At 43.5% G+C, this 4695-nt stretch overlaps 1 pseudogene; it reads right to left on the bottom strand.

Moving 5' to 3' along the window:
• Nucleotides 1–211: 211 nt before the first annotated feature.
• Nucleotides 212–4222, bottom strand: LOC137498523 (uncharacterized; annotated as a pseudogene).
• Between the last annotated feature and the right edge of the window lie 473 nt (nucleotides 4223–4695).

Genomic DNA, 4695 nt, shown 5'->3' with positions numbered 1-4695 from the left:
ATGATGATTCCAATATGTTAATATTATTAGAGTTTTATTAGACTGTCATTAACATACACATGTTATTACATTAATTGGGTAGGGGGACTTATTGTCATTTATATCTATTAATAAATGAATAAAAATCTGAAATTAATTATCAAAATAAACCCCAAAGATATTCAACGAACAGTTTATTTGCCAATTTTCAAGTTTTTTGTGTTAGATAGTTTTATACTACGGAATTGTCATCTGGTTTCATACCAATTGATATCATCTGCCACGGAACAGATAAAGTTGTCATGAACTGATGCATGTACCATTTCCGTACCTGCTCCCCAGCGCGACCACAATTATTTGATAAATAGAAAAGGTCTACCGGGGACATGAAAGTCGGTACAATACGCCAAGCTCCTGGAGTTATCACACCTGTGTTTAAGTCTTCATCATCCACTGAACCTGAAGGGAAATATGTTCTAGAAGAGGTCTGCCTGAGCCAGTTGTGGATAGCACAAGCTGATTTCACTAGAGTTTCTATTGTGTCCACGTTCAGTGGTATAGGTGTGTTGAAAACGCGAAATCTAGCTGCTAAAATGCCAAATGCATTTTCAGCAACGCACCTTGCCCTGGATAAACGATAATTAAAGACTCTCTCTTGTACTGTTAGTCCTCTGTGTGAAAATGGTTTCAAACAAAATGGTGTCAGGCAGAAGGCATCATCTGCTACACAAAGTCCTCCGTTTGGGCAATTAAGATTTTTCTCAAGGGCTATCTTTAACGTACGGTTCCTAAATACCGTGCTGTCATTGGCTCTGCCATCATGTCCAACATCTATATACCTGAAACAATAGTCGGCATCTACCATGGCAAACAAAATAATACTGTAGGTTCCCTTGTATTTGAAAAACGATGATGTTGAGTTAGGAAGCCGGTTAATTCTAATAGGTTTTCCATCCAAAGCACCGCAACAGTGAGGAAAGTTCTATTTATATTCGAATCCTTTTTGAATCTCATTCGACTGGCTTGTTGTGTCAGGTACCTGAAAGTAAAGTATAATATTAATGGATAATGAAAATTATACACTCAACTAGCCTACTAATTGTAATATTTATTATGAATTTCTTTGCAAACCTACCGTTAGGCATTCAAACCAGAGTGTTAAATATACACTGACTGACAGAGCAAATGCAACACCAAGAAGGAGTGGTCAGAACTTTATGCCAATTGCAGGGTAGACTGACGTCACTGAGGTATGCTCATGATGTGAAATGCGCCGCTGTGCTGCGCACGTAGCGGACGATAAATGGGACACGGCGTTGGCGAATGGCCCACTTCGTACCGTGATTTCTCAGCCGACAGTCATTGTAGAACGTGTTGTCGTGTGCCACAGGACACGTGTATAGCTAAGAATGCCAGGCCGCCGTCAACGGAGGCATTTCCAGCAGACAGACGACTTTACGAGGGTTATGGTGATCGGGCTGAGAAGGGCAGGTTGGTCGCTTCGTCAAATCGCGGCCGATACCCATAGGGATGTGTCCACGGTGCAGCGCCTGTGGCGAAGATGGTTGGCGCAGGGACATGTGGCACGTGCGAGGGGTCCAGGCGCAGCCCGAGTGACGTCAGCACGCGAGGATCGGCGCATCCGCCACCAAGCGGTGGCAGCCCCGCACGCCACGTCAACCGCCATTCTTCAGCATGTGCAAGACACCCTGGCTGTTCCAATATCGACCAGAACAATTTCCCGTCGATTGGTTGAAGGAGGCCTGCACTCCCGGCTTCCGCTCAGAAGACTACCATTGACTCCACAGCATAGACGTGCACGCCTGGCATGGTGCCGGGCTAGAGCGACTTGGATGAGGGAATGGCGGAACGTCGTGTTCTCCGGTGAGTCACGCCTCTGTTCTGTCAGTGATAGTCACCGCAGACGAGTGTGGCGTCGGCGTGGAGAAAGGTCAAATCCGGCAGTAACTGTGGAGCGCCCTGCCGCTAGACAACGCGGCATCATGGTTTGGGGCGCTATTGCGTATGATTCCACGTCACCTCTAGTGCGTATTCAAGGCACGTTAAATGCCCACCGCTACGTGCAGCATGTGCTGCGGTCGGTGGCACTCCCGTACCTTCAGGGGCTGCCCAATGCTCTGTTTCAGCAGGATAATGCCCGCCCACACACTGCTCGCATCTCCCAACAGGCTCTACGAGGTGTGCAGATGCTTCCGTGGCCAGCGTACTCTCCGGATCTCTCACCAATCGGACATGTGTGGGATCTCATTGGACGCCGTTTGCAAACTCTGCCCCAGCCTCGTACGGACGATCAACTGTGGCAAATGGTTGACAGAGAATGGAGAACCATCCCTCAGGACACCATCCGCACTCTTATTGACTCTGTACCTCGACGTGTTTCTGCGTGCATCGCCGCTCGCGGTGGTCCTACATCCTACTGAGTCGATGCCGTGCGCATTGTGTAACCTGCATATCGGTTTGAAATAAACATCAATTATTCGTCCGTGCCGTCTCTGTTTTTTCCCCAACTTTCATCCCTTTCGAACCACTCCTTCTTGGTGTTGCATTTGCTCTGTCAGTCAGTGTATTTTAAACAAAAGTCATGTTTACTTGCACTCTGATAATCCTGTGCATAACCATAGGTCTACAAATAATTTCTCTCAATTATTTAATTGAGAAATTATTGTAGGTGTATATTGTTTTCAGGATATACCGCAGCGATCGATGTGTGAAGGTGAACGATATTCAAACAGTGATACTGTGAACATGGCTGAACAGGGAGCATCACAAGTAGTGGAATCGCTTGTACAGTCTGCGTCTACTACACCTTCGTCATCGACAAAGCGTCCATCCACAAACATGGATCCACCACAACGCGCAAAGGAGTTTAAAAGACGCAAACCGACTAGATTTGAAAGTGCAGTAAATAAATTGCAATCAATCGCAGAATTAACCACTAATGACACGGAAGACCAATATGACAAATTTGCTAAGCATATTGCATCCCAGATGCGAGAGCTCCCTCTCAGAAGTTTCATTATACTTCAAAGCAAGTTTCAAAACCTCATCACTGAAGAGAGACTCGCATCTTTAAATTTCAACAACAGTGAACCACTATCATAAAGTGTTTGACATTATGACGTTGATGACACAAGTCTTTCAAACAGCACTTCCAATAATGAATTCGATCAAATATACTCTGAACTATCTGATAAAACATGCTTGGACGAGGAACAACCTCCACATGATTTAGATGTTCTCTCCAAATCATTGGTTGGCATCTGCCCTTTAGAACACGATGCTTAGATGCCAATAAGAACACAAATCGCTGCCCACATTATATTAAATAATGCATTTCGTTCCAAATATTTCATTTCTCGTGTGTAATATTTCATTTATCAACACGTTTTAAATTCTAAATAATATACAATTATTTGTAGTGCATATTCTTATTTAACAAATAGTTTTACAATACTCTTTCAATTACTATTGTTTAATGTTAGTTGTATGTATTCTAATTCTACTGTATTTTTAGTTTATGAAAAGTTAGGTGTTAATATTAAACGCAAGCAGCGCAAAATAAATAAATAATATCAGTTAATAAAATATGTTGTACAACTTTAGTTAATACCGTACTTGTAATGATGTTTGTCCATAAAAGGTGAAGATCATAATTAGAAGCTATGCTTAGCGTACCGGTATCCAACAGCTATTACAATAAAAAAGTATTACCGACAGGATATTATTGTTAAAAATGCTGAAAGCTGAATAAAAACTTAATCATGCTTACCTTCATAAATGGTTGGAGAACTTCAAAACTAGCAGCAAGAACTTCAGGTAAAAACACAGAGATTGAATTGTGCGGCACTCTAAACAACAAAACCAGAGATCTAAAACTATCTCCAGTTGCGAGATACCGTAAGATAATTTCCAGTTTTATTTTACATGGAATCGCCTCTCTCATTTTAGTATCTTGTTTTTTAATCAGCGGTTCTACTAATTCCAGCAACTCTTGGAATTTAGAAGGTGACATTCGTAAAACATTTCTGTATGTTTCTGGGTCCTCTTCTTTTAACTCCTGAAAAAGTCTTGAAGATGCTCCTAACTCTTCCCTTCTTTGAATCCAAGCTCTACTCCACCATCGTCTCCCCTTGCGGTGACGAAGCATTTCCAAACAAAGCTCCGTCACAGCCATCCCTAATAACCTCCTAATTTCTCGTTTACGTGGACCCACAGACGACATGCCGACTAGAACTAAAAAGCCGCTGCTTGCTGGGTGTGTGTGACCGGGTTGCCAGCCGCTGCTTGCTGGTGCTACTGCCAGCCGCTGATCACCAGCGGCTGGCAAGCAGCCTAGTGTGACCCACGCTTAACATTCAGGTAGTTGCGAACATCTGCTGACATGTGAGGGAGAGCTCGGTCTTGTTGATACCACATGGTTACACGCTCACTCAGGAGCACATCCTCTAGCAGCAATGGTAGTTGGTCTTGAGGAAACTGTAGGTACCGGGCTCCTGTCAAATGATCCTCAGGGAAATATGGTCCAATTGGGTGATCACCCAGTATACTACACCAGACATTTACTCCCCATCGTGCCTGAAATGCTGCCTGCCTTACCCAGTACGGGTTTTCAACACTCCAGTAGTGCATATTATGATGATTCACAGAGCCTATATTATGAAATCGTAGCTTGTCCAAAAATAAATTGGGAGACAC

Source organism: Anabrus simplex, chromosome 2, assembly GCF_040414725.1.
Source record: "Anabrus simplex isolate iqAnaSimp1 chromosome 2, ASM4041472v1, whole genome shotgun sequence".
Taxonomy (NCBI): Eukaryota; Metazoa; Arthropoda; class Insecta; order Orthoptera; family Tettigoniidae; genus Anabrus; species Anabrus simplex.
Note: the sequence above shows the minus strand (reverse complement) of the source record. Positions and strands in the feature narration are given on the sequence as shown.